This window comes from Notamacropus eugenii, chromosome 3 (assembly GCF_028372415.1).
Source record: "Notamacropus eugenii isolate mMacEug1 chromosome 3, mMacEug1.pri_v2, whole genome shotgun sequence".
In the NCBI taxonomy this organism is placed as follows: domain Eukaryota; kingdom Metazoa; phylum Chordata; class Mammalia; order Diprotodontia; family Macropodidae; genus Notamacropus; species Notamacropus eugenii.
Genome location: NC_092874.1, coordinates 185970440 through 185989716, shown reverse-complemented (window position 1 = coordinate 185989716; position 19277 = coordinate 185970440). Strand labels below are relative to the sequence as shown.

Sequence of the window (19277 nt, the reverse complement as noted above, 5' to 3'; positions counted from 1 at the left end):
AGTCTTTCTTTTGGGGTCTGCAGAGTCTGCAGATAAACCTAGTGTAAGGAAAGGGATAAACTTGAAATTGCTTTATATGTTGGTGTTCTAAATATTAAGCCTAAGGGAAACTCACATAGCATGAATGAATTAGATAAGATTATAAAACTAATCAATTCATTTTGACCTGAAGTCATCTTACTATCACTTATCTGGCAGAACCAGTCTTTCTGGGCCTCTTTGAAGTAAACAAAATAGAAAAGCTGTGGTTGTAATTCTTGAAGTAAAGTGAATGCCTCCCTCCCACACCATTCTTCTCCTTTAAAGACAGAGACGTCTAGATGGCTATTGACTATATTTTTTGGAATTATCTCAGAGCATATATTCTAAATAGATGCAGAAAAGAAGATATTTGTCAGTCTGGAAATAGCTAAAACAAGTTGTGATTTATGAGTATAATAGGATTTTATTATGTAGTAAGAAGAAATAAAAGTGATGTATACATAGAAGTATGGAAGGATTTGCAGAAATTGATGAAAAGTAAATTAAGCAAAACCAAGAAGCATAGAGCCAATCATTTTACAAAAGTATAAAACGTAGGTCCAGAGAAATTTAATTATTCTCAATCACAGAATTCTAGAACTTGGAGGAACTCTGTGAAGCCATCAAATTCCATTCCTAACTGAAGCATGAATATGGACAGCTAAGTAACACAGTGCAGGGTACTCAACTTGGGCTTAGGAAGACCTAAGTTCAAATCCTGCCTCAAACATGTGGTAAATTTGTGGCTTTGGGACATATAAAAAGTAACTTAACTTATCTCAGGCTCAGTTTCCTCATATGTAAAATGATGATGGTAATAGTTCCTACATTACAGGGTTGTTATAAGGACCAAATGTGGCAACATATGTTAAGTGTTTGGTAGACTTAATCTGCTGTATAAACAATCATTGTTATGCTCATTAATTATACCTTCTTGAAGACAGAAATTTTCTTTTAGATATTATCCCAGGTACTTGAAGAGGAGAGGGAATCTCTATCTAGGTCTTAATTTCCAAATCCATAAAAATTAAGTGATTTTTAAGGTGAATATTAAAGTTCCTTCTGTCTTTCTGATTTTCTGGCCATGACTATCTCTCAGAACAGAAAACTGAGGCAGAGAATTCTCTCTAAATGACTAAATAATCCTATCTAAATGACTAAAATAAAGTCAAACTGAGGCTTATGTAGAGGACACAGGATTAGAATAACACGATTTCAACGGTTTTCATAGCCACTAAAAATGATTGGAAAGACTGTAGAACTGATTAGGAAAATGTGCTCCTTTATCATATTATTTAGCTCAATATACCTCCCCTCCCCCAAAAGACAAACAAACAAAACAAAAACACTGCATAATTTTTTTTCCTTAAGTTTAAAATCTCCTGGCAATTTTTACCATTTGTACTTGAACTAAACTGAAATGTAATATGTGTTGAATAAGACTAGAACCCACTTTTTCTTCTTTTAAATTTGTGCTTATATTTCAACTATTAGTATTAAGGGGGAAAACAGGAAATAAGAAATAGTTAGGAAGTGGTAAGTCAACACCGAATTTCATCATTGGTTGTGTAGACCAAAAAACAAACCAAAACAAAACCCCAACATTTGTCTTAAACAATATCTTTTCAGGGTTATTCACTTCATCTATTTGACATTATCTCTATCAGTTCATGCCCTTTGTATGTTTTAGATAACATTGTTGTGTTTCCTTTTACTTCACTTGCCAATGTTAAAGGCAGTACAGACTTGCCTCTGTTCCAACAAAAGCCATTTGGTAGGCAGACCTTGGTATGAGTTTACAAAAAAGGATTCTTCATATTGGGTGATCTGACTTCATTTCTGGTAGATCTGGGAGAAAAAAAAAAACTCCATAGTCTTTGCACTTTCTCCTATATCCCAGATCTTATTATCCCAACATGATATTTACACTCTGTTACAAGGAAAACTTTGTCAAAACCCTAATATAGACACAATTTCCTAGACTTTCTGGCTGACAGTAGGGCATATTTTTGATGTTAGATATTACAAAACTGTGAAACAGAAAACAAAGAAGCCTTATGTAAAAAGCAATAATCTTTAAGCAGCACCGTCAAATTAGTACAAAGTGGCTCAAAAAGAAGTGTATTCAGAGGAGTCCCAAACAATATTTGTGACCTGGAGCTAGGAGGTGACCCAGCCTGCCAGTCTTCCCAATTAGAGTGGGAAAATTATTCCCCTTCCAACAATCAGGTATTGTTTGGGTCAAAGTGGGGTATAACAACACAAAGGTCACCTGTCCTACCCAGATGTATTATAGCTTGGAACAGTATGAACTGGCGTCAGACAGGACTTGTTCTCAGAGGACAAACATGCAGGAATTAGCTGTTTGTATCCCTTTTATGTTTCAACATTCAGCCTGATGGCAATAGTTTTCATGGGTCAAGAGGGGTGTGGTTGAAGGGCAAAGAGGAAAACAAATGAATGCAAAATCCTACTCTTGGCATTTGTTCTCTCTTATCCCTACCTTCACTGCCCCTACTTACATCTCCCTCCTTATACATTCATTCACTGGCCCCAGTTCTGTTTTCTGGAGTATCACAGGATAAGTTTGCTACCTCTTCCATAAGATAGAGCTTCATATATTTGATATCAGCTGTTATGTTCTTTCTAGATCTTCTCTCTTTAGGAAAAATATCTCTAATTCCTTCAGCCATTCATCATATGATATAGTGTATGGAGCTCGTCATCAAAGTGACCCCTCCAAACCCACTCGTAAGTATTTAAGTTGGGAAATATCCCTCTTTAAATGTTGTATTCCCATGGATAAAACACATGGATATGATATTCGAAGTGTGGTCTGATTGCACAGGGTGAAGTAGAACTGTTAACTTCATCTAGACGTTATATTTCTATTAAAGTATGTTTATATTGCCTTAGCTTTTTTTTTTGTTTCAAATCATGCTTGAAATTGACTAATGCTCCCAAGTATTTTTCATGTGCACTGCTATTAAGCTAAGGTTTTCCCTTGTAGTATTTGTGCAATCAATTTTTAAAGGTTAATTGTATGACTTTATATAGTTGTCCTTTGATATTTGCAAAGGTTGAGGTGCAGAATCCCTGAAAATGTGAAAAATTACAAATAACTCTTAAGGCCTACCCTAAACCTTTTTTTAAAAAATAATTCTGATCATATTTATTCAATACAAAAAAAGTAAAACAGCATATTGCACTAATAAAAATGTTGTAGTTTCCATACCAGAGTTAAATTCCCACACTATGCAGAGTCTTTGCAGCCACCAGTGTAGCTGCTGCTACTGTTTGTCCTTTATTCTGGAAAGAGGACCAATGACATCATGAGGGTGATGTCTTGATTTGTACATGAAGTAGACATAAATGGGGCAGAACTGTGGTCAATCTTACTCTTCTTGAAAGTCATCGAAGTCCGGTGGTAAGACAAAAGTCCAAACAACTAAAGACGGCCCAGGATACCGTGGGTGACCTTGGTCTTGCTAAATTAAGATCTTTGCCGGGTTTCAGTTTGTCTGAAGTCATGCCATTTAATGACTAAGGACTGGGTAAGAGTTGAGACAAAAAATGGCTCATTTTATCAGCACAAAGAGAACAATTTTCAAGGGGAAGACTGTCAGAGTTTCTCAGCAGAAGAGAAAACGATTGCTATTTACATTCATTTTAAGCCATCAAAATCTAAATAATGAGCCACAGGGGCTTGGGCTGGACTGTCATTGACCATTCAGTGAAAGCAAGAGTGATTTGGGTTTTAAGGTGGAGTCAAGTAGCTTTATTTAAAGCACAGTGGGCTTTTAAAAACCTGTCTTCCTAGAACTATATTTCAAGAAATCAAAAATAAAAATCATGCAGGACAAAAAGTAATTCTCCCAGCTTTTTGAAAAAAAAGAGTAATAAAAAAATCAGGTTTCCTTCTCCTAGGAAAAGTGCAAGATCAATAATCACAGTGGGAGACAATCAAGTGACTGAGGCTGGATGGCAGAGAGACAGATAGGAGGCAACCCCCAAAAGAGGGTGGAACACTAAAGAGTTCTTTAGCACACTGAAACATTTAACAAAACTTAATTGTTTACCAAATAAATTTATGTATGGGTACTTATAGTAGTGTGCAACAAAATAACGTATGGTATTTATGCATTTAAGACTTACTAAATTTTTTTTGTTTTCTTTTGTTTTCAGAGAATGCTGCAAATCTCCAAAAATCCCCATTTAATTATGGATGACCAATCTTTAAAAAATCAAAACTTTGAATGTGAAACCCACAAATATTGAGGGATGACTGAATATATTTCTCTCAGATTTTATCTGTTGCCTTAGACAAATGTGAGGTTTTTTCGGTTCTTAACTCAACATTCAAATATATTAAGTAAACCTGCTAAGAGTTAAAATGACCTTCAGCAATCATCTAGTTGAAAGGAATCAAACTTGAACTACCCACAGAACACAATGTGACCTAGATTAAAATATAATTTGGAAATATTTAAGATATCAAATAAAAATGTAATGCAACATAGACAATGTTAATTGATGGTTTTTCAAGTCATTATGCAGCCCCAAAAGGGTTTCTATTTGAGTTTTTCATCTCTGATGTGGTCCATGCCATACTCTAATATCCCTGACAAGTTGTTTTCCATTCTCTCCTTGAAAACATCAACATCAAGAGAATGTATTAATTCCGGACACTGTTGAATACAATTTTGTGCAGCTCTAGTCATTAGAAAAGGTTTCTTTTACCCTGAACTGAAAAAAGTTTCTTTGCACTTTCTGACAGTTGTTCTTAGTTCTATTGTCCAGGATTTTAATGGTAATTGAAATGGGAAGATCTTTCCCATTCATTAATAGGCTCATGTGACCTGCCTGGGTCACTGGAAATCTGGGTCATGTGGAGTTTGTGGTGGGAGGAATTTGCTGAATGGGTGGAACAGGAAGAGGCAGAGCTAGAGCAGAACTGAGAAGAAATTTGTCAGAGTCTAGTCAGAGCTAGGAAGCATACCGGCAAGCCAACAGCTGGCTAGTGTGAGTAAAAAAGCTCGTTTGTGATTTGTTTAAGGGAGCTGGTTTGTGAGGCGGCTAGCAAGAGAAGGCTTGGGGATGGTGGTGTGATTTTTTTATTATGATGGATTTGGCTTTCTGGTGTATGAAAAATGTTTTGGTTCTGTCTTCCACGTGGAGAGTCTGTTGTATTTCATGATTCAGAATTGTGCTGGGATGTTCATGGCTGCCGCAGGTGCTATGACTACTGCTTTGGCGCTACAAGAATGACCATGCAAAATGAGTCTAGTTCTTCTTATGACTGAAAACTCATCACTGTTATTGTCCAGTTCTTTCAGTTGTGTCCAACTCTTCTTGACCCTATGTGGGGTTTTCTTGGCAAAGATACTGGATTTGTTTGCCATTTCCTTCTCCATCTCATTTTAAAGATGAGGAAACTGAGACAAATGGAGGTAAGTGAATTTCCAAGAATCACACAGCTAGTGTCTAAGGCCAGATTTGAACTCAGGTCTTCCTGACTTCATGCTCAGTGTGCTATTCACCAGAAAATCTAGTTGCCCCTATGTCCTCCTTAAGTCTTCTTTCCTCTAGGGAAACTCTTCTCTTGAAGTAATCCTTATATGGCACAGTCCCTGTCCACCCACCACATTGATTTCTTTCTTCTAGTCATGCCCCATTTTGTCAGTAGATTCCTAAAATGTGGCACCAAGCCTAGCAGTACCAGATCTCAAACTGTATTATAATATGGTAATCATCAAAACTATCTGGTACTGGCTAAGAAATAGAGTGGTGGATCAGTGGAATAGGTTAGGTACATAAGTCACAATGGGAAATGACCAGCATATTCTAATGTTTCAGAACTCCAGCTTTTGGGACAAGAATTCACTGTCTGGCAAAAACTGCTAGGAAAACTGGAAAATAGTATGGCAGAAACTAGGTATAGGTCAATATCTTACACAGTATATAAAGAGAAGATCAAAATGGGTGCATGATTTAAACATAAAGGGAGATACCATAAGCAAATTAGGAGAGCAGAGAAGAGCATGAAGGAGAGAAGAATTTATGACCAAACAAGAGATAGAGAGCATTACTAAATGTAAAATGCACAATTTTTATTATGTTAAGTTAAAAATTTTTGCATAAACAAAACTGAGGCAACCAGGATTAGAAAGAAAGAAGAAAGCTGGAAAAAAAATTTACAGCAAGTATCTCTGATAAAGGCCTCATTTCTCAAATATGTAAAGAATTGATTAAAATTTATAAGAATATAAATCACTCCCTAATTGATAAATGTTCAAAGGATATAAGAAGGCAGTTTTCAGATAAAGCAATCAAAGCTATCTATAGTCATATTAAAAATGCTCCATAACGTTACTAATTAGAGAAATGCAGATTAAAACAACCCTGAAGCACCACCTCACATCTATCAGATTTGTGGAAAAGGAATATAATAAATGTTGGAGGGGATGTGGGAAAATTGGGACACTAATGTACTGTTGGTGGAGTTATGAACTGATCCAACCATTCATGGAGAGCAATTTCAAATTATGCCCAAAGGACAACCAGACTGTGCATACCCTTTGATCCAGCAATACCATGACTGGGTCTACATCCCAAAGAGATTTTTTTAAAAGGGAGAAAGGACCTGTTTGTACAAAAATATTTACAGTAGAATTTTTTTGTGGTAGTAAAGAATTGGAAATTGAGGAGATGCCCATAAATTAGGGAATGTGGTATATGATTGTAATGGAATATCATTGTTCTATAAGAACGATGAGCAGACAGATTTCAGAAAAACCTGGAAAGAATTACATGAACTGATGCAAAGGGAAGTGAACAGAACCAGGAAAATATTGTACTCAGTAAGAGCAATACTGTACAATGATCATCTGTGAATGACTGTCTTAGCTATTCTCAGGAAACAATGATCCAAGATAATTCCAAAGTACTCATGTTGATAAAATCTGCCTACCTGTAGAGAAAAAAACTGATGGAGTTTGAAAGCAAATTGAAACTTTTTTCACTTTTTCTCTTTTTTTTCCCATGTTTTTTCCCCCCTTAGGGCCTGTGTAATTTTTTTTTTTTGCAATACTACTAATACCATAATATGTTTTACATGATTGAACATGTATAACCTATATCAAATACTTTTTGTCCCAGGGAGAGCAAGAAGAGAAGGACAAAGAGAGAAAATTTCAAACTCAAATTTTTAAAATGAATGTTAAAAATTGTCTTTACATGTAACTGGTAAAAAATATCATTAAAAATAAAATAAAATGTGGCACCAAGGATGTAATGCCCCAGATTTGATGGGATGAGGGTACATAACAGACTAACAATCTCCTTCATAATTCCAGACACTATATCTTCCATTATGCAGCTTAGAGTCATTTCAGCCTTTTTGTTTGCTCTGTCACATTATTGACTTTCATTGAACTCACAGCATACATCCAAGTAACCAAAGAATATGTTAAAAAACTCAGGATCAAGGACAGACCTCTGGGTTACTCCATTCTCAGATCTCCCACCAAATTGTCATTTACACAATCAAGTTCACAAATGTTTCTTTAAGTGCCTGTACTAAGGTTTTAATGACCACTCTTTGCTTACACTCATTCAACTAGTTTTGAATATTCTTAACTGCCATCTAGCCTATCTCTATCTTGCCCACAAGTAAAATATTAGAGATTTTGCCAACTGTTTTGCTGAAATCTAAGCATACTAAAAATTTCTCTTGTCCATCACCATCATCAGAGAGGCAGTATGGCATAGAAGATCATAAACTAGCTTCAGAGATGGGAAGGGCTAAGTTCAAGTAATGTTTCTGACATATACTGGTTGAGCAACCCTAATCATTTAATTTCATGTTGATTTAGGTAACTTCTTATCACTATACATTGCAGGGAAGGTGCTGAACTGAACTGGTATAGGGTTTCTTTACTCAGGCATTCCTTAAACTAATGAAATCACACATCCAGTCCATGTCTCTTGGATATTCCTTTTTTTAATTAATGTGTTTGTTCTATTATTCCTACTTGAAAGATAATTCTGGGAAGAAAAAAGAGAAGAAAAATATAACGTGAATTATTCCATTCATTCATTTTTAATAAATATCTTATTCAACTTGAACGGCATTCATAACTTTTCTTTGAGCTCTCTCTAGCCTCCAAAATAGTTGTTTTAGAAACTATTTCTATTGTCTTTAGAACTGTCATTCTTAGCTCATTCTGAGATTATTAGTGCTCCAGACATTATTTTTATAGTCTTGAGAGTCTTTTGTACTCATACTCTATTGCCTGCCTTTGCTTACAGTCTATACATATATTTTTGTAGCTCATATGGAGGTTCAGAAGATCATCATAATAGCTCTCACTCCCTTTGATGAGTTTGAGTCTCCAGAGGCTGGTGCATTTTCCATTTAAAGTTATAGGGATATTTTTGAGGAGTAAGGATGATTCTCTCTAATGCTGTTGACTTGAGCCCACATTAATGCTTTTTCCTTTAAGATTTTCAGTTGAAAATCAATTTAGTTATCCAACTTTAGCAGCTTTTGAGAAAGGGATATTTACTAAGAAGATACAGTAAAGATAAATGGTATAAAACATTTTCAAAATATCTGTGACATACTATTCTATAAGCAGCAACAATAACCATATTTTATACAGGCAATTTCAGTTTTGCAAATGAGATAACAAGTAGGTACAGAGGTAAGTGAAGTCCAACTTAGAAAGCACATGTCATAGCTCCTAGTTCCTGAAAATACTTTTCTTCCATTTCTAGGGTACTTAGGAAGGTACCCTTAGGTATGGTATAGTTTCTTTGTTGGACTTCTTGTAGACCCATAAGTTCAGTTTGTCTTTGTGTTCTGATGTAGACATTGCTACCACTTGCTGTTGTCCTAAGGATATGATGATAGGATGCTGATGATACAGGAAGTTAAAAATCCTCTACCCTATGAAGTTTGCAAGATTCTTCTCTGGTCAAAGGTGGGAGGGCTGAGGAGACCTGGCCAAGTCCAAAGCTGAGATCTTCCCTCCCTCTAGTGAGGAAACTTGATACTTTTATATACGATTCACAAGGTGTAACAAAAATCCCCATGCTAATTAGAGCAGACTTCCTGTTTGGAAGGAAGAAAACATGCATTTATTAATCAGCTGCTGGGTACCAGTTACTTTACTAAGTACTTTACAAATATTATATCATTTGATCTTCACAATGGAAGGAGGTGCTATTATTATCCTCATTTTATAGTTGGTGGAAATTGACAGAGGTTAAGGGACTTGACCAGGATCACACAGCTAGTAAAATCCTCTTAGTGACTCTCTGATATTTTCCCTCATTTGAGTCATGTCTGTGTTTTTGAAATTTCATTCTTTAGAATTTCCTCTTTTGTTAATGCAGATTCTTTGTGTGTGTGTGTGTGTGTGTGTGTGTGTGTGTGTGTGTGTGTGTGTGTGTCCCCTTTGGAAGCTTGATGAAGTCTGTGGATACCTTCTCAGAAAGTTTTTAAATGCATAAAATATACAGCATTTCAAAAGAAGCTAACTCTATTGAAATATAACTATCAAAATATATATTAAAAAGGTCCCAGACTCCAGATTAGGAACTCCTGCTCTGGACCTAACTTTACATATAAAATTTTAAGCCATTTGCCCTGCACACACACATACACACATACACACATACACACACATTTTAAATCACTTCAAAATCTGCTCTCCTAAAATCTAGAACATGTTTTTGTACTATGTCGAACTTCCTCTTCTCTGTTATGAACTCTGTAAGGGAATATCCCCACCTATTTCAATAAACATTTCCTCTTTGATGTTCAAAGTGAAATCTGGGAAAGTATTTTCTCTTTTTTCAGCACTATTTTGAAAAGTGGAATTACTGAGGCAACTAATTCATATTTTGATAATTGAATTCTCTGTCTCACCCTCTCTCACATCACTATCATTCCTCTATTACAGTTTTTTTGTTTCCAAAACTCCTCATTTATTTTTGACTTCTGGTATGTAATAGGCTTTAAAAGTATGTGTCTAAAGCCAAACCCATAACACCATTTTCAGTGAAAGAATGTTAGGAGTTTTCCCAATAAATCCAATAACAAACCAAGGATGTTTACTTTCCCTAATATTATTTGACATAATTTAAAAAATGTTAGTGATACCAACAAAAAAAAAAGACTTTAAGGGAATAAGCAGAATAAAGAAGAGATATGATTATTCCTATTTGCTGTCATTAGGATGGCTTACTTAGAACACCCTAGAGAAAGAATAGAAACAAATGGAGATGATTATTAATGCCAATGAAGTAGCTGTATACTAAATAGATATGTAAAAGTCATTAGCATTTTTATAGAATAATAAATACCAGAAAAAACCAGAAATGTCATTCAAAATGACAAGATTTAAAACCAACTAGGAGTTAAACTATATGATGCCCTGAAGTCATGCATATATGATTATAAAATACTTTTCAAAGGAGGCATAATAGGAGTTATAATCATTGTTCACGATTGGGCCACTCTAATGTTATAAAAACAAAGATGTTAACTAAGTTAGTCCTATGCTAATAATACTTGTTCCTATGCTAATAAAATTATCAACAGTTATTTTACAGAATTAGACAAAATAATAAAATTCACTTGGAAGAATAAAATAGACTTTCAAAGGAAATAATAAAAATGTGCAAGTATGAAGTAGACCTACCTAATCAGATCCCAAGCTATATTTTAAAATAATTATGAAAAAATATTTGGTTAAAAAATAGAAAAGTTGTTAGTGTAACAGACAAGATGATCCAATTCAGAAATCATCTAACTTGTTAAGCTAATCCAGTGTTCAATAAAACCTAAGAGCATAAACTTCTTGATACAAGATTCTCTATTAAGCAACAATAGCTGGAGAAAATAGAAAGCAGTTTGTGAAAAAATAGGTTTAGACCAGTATTTTACACCATAACCTGTGCCTGCAATATAGTAGGCACTTAATAAATGTTAATTTGCTGACTGATTGAGATTCTATAATTTTCTTCAAATCAATATTTGACCTAAACATAACAATGATCATAAAAGAGGGGACTATTTAACCAATGTGATTGCAAAAGGCAAAATAGACACTTTTTACTACATAAAATTAAAGCAAAATCAATTTGGCTTGGATATGAAAGGAAACTGTACATTGGGGACAACTGACAGAAGAATTAGAATCACTCAGAGGACCGTAGGAAGGAACATGATGACTGTAAGTAATCTGCAGTACATGACAGTCAAGGGGTTATGAAGGAAAGTAGGAAATGTATGAGTAGAAAGGAAATGGGCTAGTTACGAGACAATAGTGAAGGATCGTCAAGGTGCAGCCTGAGTGCTCCCCTGACATCTTTACAATTCCATGAGAAAGCAAGGAAATCCCAGTACATTGGATAGATCTCTTGTGGAAAATGCACAGAAAAGCAGAGATAAGAATCATGGCAGAGAGACAGAAACGGATAGATTGTGATTTGATCATTTGGAAGGAATACCTACATCAGTGAGATCACAGAACCATCTCTGTATGTCTGTCTTTCTCTCTGTCCTTTCTTCTGTGTGACTATCTCCTCTCTCTTTCTAGTTCTATATCTCTACCTGTATATCTATGTCTATCTCTCTTCATCTCTACACTACACATATATTCAGGGACAAATATTCTTCCCCATCCCCCTGACACTACTGGGTGAGCTCATAACTCTTCCATCTCCCAAGGCAGCTTGTACAAAAATATAAATGCCAAGAAGAGGATTTTAAATTTGATCATACAGGTAATAGTGAGTCACTCAAGTATTTGAAGTAGTGGAGTGGGGGTGTCATGGTGTGGTCTATGCTTGGAAAATATATTTGTCAGCTGTGGGGAAGATGGATTAGACAGGAGAGAGACTTGAGTAAGGAAGAATATATATGAAATTATTTCAATAGTTAATAAAAGGAATGATGAGGGCTTCAATAAGGAATTTGCGATGTGAGTAATGAGAAGGGGTCAGATAGGTGCAAAGGGGTGCAAAAATAATAAGATTTGACAATTATTTGGATATGTGAGATTGAAGATGAATTAAAGGTTGCTACCCTGGGTGATACCCTTGGCAATAATAGGGAAACCTGGAAAAGAAATGATTTGGGGTAGGGGGGAGATCATTATTTTCAACATGTTGAGTTTGGTATTTCTATGGGAAATCCATTTTAAAATTTCCAATAGGTAGTTGTTGATGTGGGATTGCAGTTTAAAAGAGAGATTAAGGATGGGTATGTAAATTGGGGAGTCTTCTGCCATAGAGATGATTGGTGGGAGCTGAGGTTACCAAGTCAGAGAATGTGGAGAGCAAAGAAGAGGATTCTAGGACAGCTTCATCGCGTATTACTACCCTCTGTGTACTGTATACTCCAGTCAAATTTACATCTCTACTCCCCAAAACCAAATTACAGAACACATCTACTGCTCCTCTCTGGGTGGGTAAGTGAAGGAAAAAAGTCAGCATTTATTTCCCTGTTTCTTTTGATTTAACTTTTTCTTTCTTCTTCTTTGTCACTCTTCCATTTTTTGATTCTGGGTTTTGACTAAAGATTTATTTGCAAAGGAGAAAGGTGTTTATTAGAGGTTCCAATGTACTTCTAACTCCTCAGGAAGAAACTACAGCAAAAAGGCTTAAGTTCTAATTTGAAATGTAAAGGAAAGGGAATTTTTAGTATGTATAAGGATCATCTTTCAATCATGTGGCAAATCAGTTCCTTTACAAAGTCACAGAATTTGGCAGTGAGAAGGGACCTCAGCAGTCAGCTAGTCCAACCCCTGGAACCCACAGTATCACACACCCAACAAGTGGTCATCCAGCCTCTGCTTAGACCTACAAAGAATGGCAAGCATTCCATCTCTCAATGGCTGTGACGGTTAGCAAATTTCCCCCCAAAATTAAATCTAAACTCACCATTTTGCAATTTCTAACCACCAAGGCCAAAAAGAACAAGTCTAATACTTCTTCCGTGTGATAGTCCTTCAGATATTTGAAGACAGAAATTATGTTCCCTTGAATATTTTCTTCTACAGGCTAAATATCAGTGTTCTTTCCACTTAGCATGATATGGACTTCGTCATTTACCATCTTAGTGACTTTCTTGTGGAGGATCTTCAGTTTATCTATGTCCTTAAAGTGTGGTTTCCAGTTTAGTACACAAAACTCTAGATGGGGTTTGACTTGAATAGAAAACAGAGTGATTAGCTCTCCTTAGCCCATAGTCCCATATTTATGAATTTGATTTTTTAAACGTTTTCTTTCCCTCTACATCTTTATCTCACAAATATTTTGGCATACATACACAAGATTTCAATGCAATTAACTGCTAAATACAATTAACAGTTGTAGAAATGGAGGCAGCTAGGTTGTCTAGTGACTAGTGCATTGAACCTGGAGTTGAGAAGACCTGAGTTCAGATTTGACCTTGGAGCTGCATGACCAATGAGCAAGTCATTTATCTGCCTTAGTTTCCTCATTTGCATAATCTGCAAATATTTCCTGGGTTGTTGTGAGGTTAAAATGAAATATTATTTGTAAAGTGCTTTACAAACCTTAAAGAGCTATATAAATCCTAGCAATTATTAATAAAGTATTTTTTTTCTTTTTTGGTGCTAAGTGAAATTTTTAAAGAATGTAAATGAAAGGAAAAAGTGTGAATAGATCAAGATTTCAGCTGATTTTCCCATAGTTACTGTTGAATTTTTTTCTTATTAACTGAGGGTGAGAATGTTTGAAGATTAATGAAATTTCCAAATGTGACAGTAGACCAAGGTGGAAGGACTACGACAATTCTTCCCACACTTAATTTTAGAGTGAAAATATCATGGAAAGGGGGGAGAAAGACACAATTGCAAAATGTTAGTTCTCCAGTTTCTGGTTAAAAAAATTTCCTTTTTTTGCTATGAGAACAAAACAACAAACTTCCCTTCCCCTGATGCCTTATTGGTTATTAATGCCTTCCTAGTATTTTGTTGTGATTGTTTTTCAGCATCCCTTTATCTTTATGCCCTGATTTTACTTCCCATTTCCCTAATGCCTGATGTTTTGTATGTTTATAGTGATTTTCTAGTTCTCGACAAAACACTTTCAGAAGCTACTGGATCACTTTTGTTTATTCTTTATGCTATATCCTTCTGTTTTGATCAGATCAGGAAAGTAACTGAAAAATATGCCCTTTCAATAAAGCAGAACATTTTTGGCCTTCTTTCCTTAATTCACGTCAAAGCATTTGGATAAGCAAGGAGAAAAGAATGTATTTCATTTCCAAAGTTTTCAGTAAAAGAGAACAAAACCTGAGGGGTGGGGTGTGTGTGAGTAAGGTGGAAATCAGAGAAGTCTTCATGCAGGGACTTTCTCTACTTAGAATTGTAGAAAGATAGAATTCAGTGGAAATTTAGAAATCTTACTTAAATCTCTCATTTTACAAGTGAGAAAACTATTCACTATTCACAGAGGTTAAATTACATAACACTAGTAAAGTTGATTTTGATTTTGAAATTTACAAAGCACTTTACAAGTATATCTCATTTTATTTTCACAACAATCCTAGGAAGTAGATGCTACTATTACCTCCATTTTACAGATGAGGAGACAGGCACAGAGGGGGTTTAGAAAATGGGCGAGTTAAGTGACTTTCCCAGAGTCATATAATTGATTAGTATTTAAGGTAACATTTGAACTCAGGATTTTCTGATTCCAAGTACAACAGTCTATGCACTATATCATCTAAGATTTGCCTAATATCATAAACTAATTGATGGTAGAGAATATCTTGCTATTGAGTCTCATAGACTTTGTTCATACATCACTGTATTCCTAGGAATGTTTCTTCCATGCATCCATAAACTTTCATATTTTTTCTTTTTTAAAAATTAATTTTAATTTTTTCAATTAAGAAACATTTCTCTTTCCTTCCCATCCTCTCCACTGATAAAAAGAAAAAAAAGCTATTGAAAGGAATATGCATAGTTAAGCAAAATAAATTCCCACATTATCCAGACCCAAAATAATTTTTTATTATCCTGAACTCACAGGTGAATTTATCACCTATTTCTCAGGAGGTGGAACATGCTTCATTATTGGTCATTGCATTGGTAAGAATTCTTATTTGTCTTTATGGTGTTATTGTTAGTCAAATATATGAATTATTTTTTTTAATTAACAAGCATTTATTTTCTTACCCACCACTTCTTCCCCCAGATTAAGAAAAAAAAAAAGATCCAACCTTAAAACAGAACCATTGTAACAAATAAGCATAGTCAAGCAAAAAACAAGATGATAGTGTTCATGTCCAAAAATGTGTGTCTCATTCTTCATATTTAGTCCATAGAAGTCCATAGAAGATGGGTAGCAATGTATTGAGAAGAGTTTTTATGTATTTCACTTTTTTTACAGTGTTGTTATAAATTGTCTTTTAGGTTGTGCTAACTTCATTCTGTATCAGTTCTTACAAATCTTCCCAAATTTATTTGAAACCACAACATTCATCACTTTTTATGGCATAATAACTTTTAGTCAGTTACTTATATATTTTAGAAATGAGGTATTTTTCAGTGAAACTTCTTATAAAGATTTTTTCCCACAGTAATGTTTCCATTCTAATTTTAGCTACATTGATTTTGTTTATGAAACATTTTAATTTTATGTAACCAAAATATTCCTTTTTATTTTCTCTTATTCTGTCTATTCCTTGTTTGGTCATGAACTGTTCTCTATCAATTGATCTGAAAGGCAATTTCTTCCTACCTTCTCTATTCTCTTTATGTCTAAATAATGTATCCATTTGGAACTATTTTGCTATGCAGTGTGAGATATGGATTTGTATCAAATTTCTGCCAGGTTGTATTCTATGTTTCCCAGGATGGGTTTTGTAAATAATGAGTTATTGCTCCAGTCCTTTACTAAGGTCTTTGGGTTTAATTAATACTTAACTAATGTGTTTATTTGCTCCTTTATGCTACATGTATCCCGTCTATTCCACTGACAAATCTCTAATATGGGGCTATATTGAGGGCTCTTCCTATTACAGCTTTCTTATCTATTTCCTCCTACAACTTGTTCAATCTTTCTTTTAAGTATTTAGACAATGCTATTCAGAGCACATCTGTCAAATATTTATATTAATTCATTGTCTCTGGTACCTTTTACAATCATATATTTCTCTGTTTATCTCTTTTAATAAGGTCTATTTTTTGTTATTGTCATGTCTACCTCTTTTTTTTGAGTACAGTTGAAGAATAATAGATTTTGTTTTAATCTTTTATTTGACTCTGTGAATTTTAGGTTTCATGTTTTTTAATGTAAATGACACTATTATAGTCTATACTCTAATTTACTCTGCCATTCTCTTCCATTTTCTGGGTGAGTTAATTCCATTCACATTCACAATTCTGATAGCTCATTGTGAATTTTTTTTTGCCTTAGTGTTTTATAACTTTCCTTCTCTTTGTTCTCTGCATGGTCTTTACAAAAAAAGAAAAGGATGGTGTGCAAAGACCAGTGCCTTACTCTTAATGTAATCTGTTTCTTCTCCATTACCCCTTGCCCAGACCCTGATCATGATTTCCTTCCTTCCTTCCTTCCTTCCTTCCTTCCTTCCTTCCTTCCTTCCTTCCTTCCTTCCTTCCTTCCTTCCTTCCTTCCTTCCTTCCTTCCTCTCTCTCTTTCTGTCTCTCTCTGTTTGTTTCTCCCTCTTCACAGTATGCCCCATGAAGGAGAGTTTGTTCTGATTATGACCAATCCCTTCACAGATCTACCCTCTTCCTTATTTTCCTCTTGCTGTTGTTCAGCTTATTTCAGTCATGTCTGAGTCTTCACGATCCCATTTAGGGTTTTTGTGGCAAAGATACTAGAGTCCTTTGCTATTTCCTTTTCCAGTCCCTTTAACAGATGAGAAATGGAGGCAATGTCTGAGGCCAGATTTGAACTCATGAATATAAGTCTTCTGATTCCAGGCCCAATACTGCTCTACCTTGGCTTCTTTTCAATGGTGGCTGCTAAATCTTCTGTGACCTGGCTGTAGTATTGAACTCTCTCTCTGTCCCTCTGTCTTTCTCTCTCTCCCTCTCTTTTTCTCTTCCTTTCTCTCTCCTCTCTCTCCACCCTGTTCTATTCCTGAGTGCTTGCAGCACTTTTTCTTTGAGCCAGAGGATCTAGATTTTAGCTCTGATGTTCCTGGGAATTTTTGTTTTGAGATTTCTTTCAGGAAATAACTGACCACTGTTTCCTTCTATTTTTCATTTTGCCCACTGGTTTTAATAGATATCTTTGCACAGATTCAGTTTCATTTAATAATTTTTAAAAATATAATGCCTAAACCTTTTTGTTGGTCATGCCTTTGTTCAGGTAGTTCAATGATTATTAAACTCTTTCTTCAAGACTTCGTTTCTAGGTCTCTTTAAAAAAATATTACATTTCCTTCTATATTTCTTGTTGCCTCAGGGAATCATTAATTTTTGTTTGGTTTATTCTTATCTTCAAGGAATCTGTTACTTGCATAAAAATTTTTATCTTGTACTAAATTATTAATTCTTCTACCAAATATTTCCTCTAAAACCTTCATTTCTTTTCCAAATCATTTCTCTAATGCTCTTGCTTCATTTATACCATCACTTTAATTACTAAAAACCAATCAAACCACCACAACAAAAATATTTCTTGCTTCATTTCTTCTAGGAATTTTGTTTGACTTCATAGTCCAAGCTGTGATTTATTTAAAGTTTGCTTGTAGATGTTTTGGAATCATTCTTTTCTTTGAGGTGTGTGTTTTGAGCAATGGCTCTATGATAACTCTTTATCATGGAAACCTTTTTATTTTGATTGTTTATTGACTCATTTTTCTATTTTTACTTTCCAAATTGGAATTTTGTGTTAGGGACAGGTTCTACACACTCCCAGAAGGAATGTCTGGGATATATTTGATCTGGATTTGCATTTTTAGGAGCCCTGTTGCCACTTTCTTCAGGTTCTGAATGCTATGTTCTTCAGGAATATCAGGGGTAGCTTAGGCTGCTGATCTGAAAACTTTCAATGTGCCCCAAACAGTCCAATCTAGGGTGAATTCTGATTGCTGCCTTCCTTCTCTAAGCATCACAAGTTCCTGACTTATGTTTAGCTCTGAGTGACAAAGCTGCAGATTCGTCCCCGTTCAGAGTTGTAGTAGATTGTTCTGCTCAAAGTCCTGTGAATTAACTAAGAAGTTCTACAAATTTGGAATGAAACTTGGAAGTTCCCCATTAGTCTGTGTTTCCTGCTCTGGTTACTCAGCTGCAGGTGCCAGGACTGGCTCAACACTTAACTCAAGATGTTGTTTTCAGGGTTAGAGCCACACAATTGCTTCTCTCTTCTCTTTCTGCTCCTTGCCCATTACACAGCCTCAAATCAAGCCCAGTCTGCTCCTTAAATTGATATGCAGCTATAGGTCAGTCATACTTCGGTCCACAATGGATCTATGACTCAACTCTGGCATCAGAGTGACACAATTGCCAGGCAGTTCCTGTTATTACTCCTTGCACTGCTTTAGGCTTAGTCCCTGATGGATTTTAAATAACTCCTTTATCTGGTTCATTGCTATAGCTCCCGGTTCAGTTCCTGGCATGGAATGCTGTGCATATGGTCTTACAGACTAGACCCATCCCTCATGTCCAGAGACCCTTATTTGTCTCCTTTCTGGGATAGAAAATGACTTGCTTTGTTTTTCCTTGGTCTGGTGTCTTTTTTAGACCTTTGTTGTAGTAGTTGTATGAAAGATCTGAGTTACACTGCTTTGTCCTACTTGGCTGCCTTTGCTAGTCTCCCCTTATTTATACTTTCGATAAAAAAAAAAATCACAGTCTTTTTTTGATTAGAAGAGACCACAGTGTTCGTAGTTCTGGCCCATATTTGAAAAATAATTCTCTCTGTAAAGATTCAATGAGTGCTCATCCCTCTTTACCTGAAAGGCCCAAGCACAGATCCCTGGGGCAGTCAGGGGGAACCCACTGTTTAATTGCTTGTGGCAAAACTACAGTCAATTGAAACCCTTAGATCTGTATCAGATGAATTGCTTCCCTCATGTTGTATATGTGAAGTTACTTTTTCTAACTCGTCACAATTTATGTTAATACCTATTGTCATCTTATTAAATTCAGTTCAGTACTTTAGCCTGTCAAAAGTTTTCTGAATCCTAACTTTGTCATTCAGCACATTAGCTATCCCTCCCAGCACTGTATCATCTG

General features: G+C 35.3%; 1 long non-coding RNA gene across 1 annotated transcript in view; it reads right to left on the bottom strand.

Annotated features, from left to right (window-relative positions):
- Positions 1-6234: 6234 nt before the first annotated feature.
- Positions 6235-19277, bottom strand: part of LOC140533620 (uncharacterized) — a 55294-nt gene continuing 42251 nt past the window's right edge. Inside the window, exon 3 of the long non-coding RNA XR_011977009.1 lies at positions 6235-9136. This is a non-coding gene — a long non-coding RNA (uncharacterized lncRNA). The remainder of the gene's footprint in view (positions 9137-19277) is intronic.